Source organism: Cynara cardunculus, assembly GCF_001531365.2.
Source record: "Cynara cardunculus var. scolymus isolate 2C chromosome LG 8, CcrdV1, whole genome shotgun sequence".
In the NCBI taxonomy this organism is placed as follows: Eukaryota; Viridiplantae; Streptophyta; class Magnoliopsida; order Asterales; family Asteraceae; genus Cynara; species Cynara cardunculus.
Window position 1 is genome coordinate 11,707,983 of NC_037535.1, and position 719 is coordinate 11,708,701.

A 719-nucleotide genomic window follows, 5' to 3' on the forward strand; every position below is an offset into this window, starting at 1 on the left:
GGAAAAGGCAAGAGGTGGATATTAGACGTGGCGGATTTGGATACGCCGAAATAAAATGTATATCCACCATCCAGGATCAAGCATGCGAGAAAGGTTTTGAAGTGGGTAGCGCATCAGAAAACGTGGCGGAAGCAAGTGCAAGATATCAAGCCGAAGATGACCGTATCACTAAGGAGGTAACTTGTAAACTGTTATAATTATGTTTCTGTTTTGAGTGATATTCACGTGAGCTATTATACTTTCATATAGGGGATGTGTGTGTATATTGTCTATCACAAACCACGTTCACCACATTTTTTTGATTTAGAACGTGCAAGATTCAAAAATCTGAGAATCTTAAAACCCAACATATAACTAGTATGCACAGTATATGTTTTTTATGTAAGTAGTAAACATATACTGTTTTATATGGGCTGATAACGTTTATGGAACAGACATTAGCAAGTATACATTGTCTGATAACATCTTTGTATATGGGCTCTGTGTGTATATAAATATACAAATAACTCCAATGCTGTCACACCCGCTAAAGCGGAAACAAGAGATGTAACAGTCAAGCGAATCACAGCAACAATTAATAAATAACACTTTTTCATTTTTCAAAAATAAAATAAAATGAGTTCAACATCATAACCAAATTTATGACAAATACTTCTTTTACAAAAGCTTCCATTGCGAACTTAATCAGTTTTCCACAAGTATGCTCCCAAAATACTTCA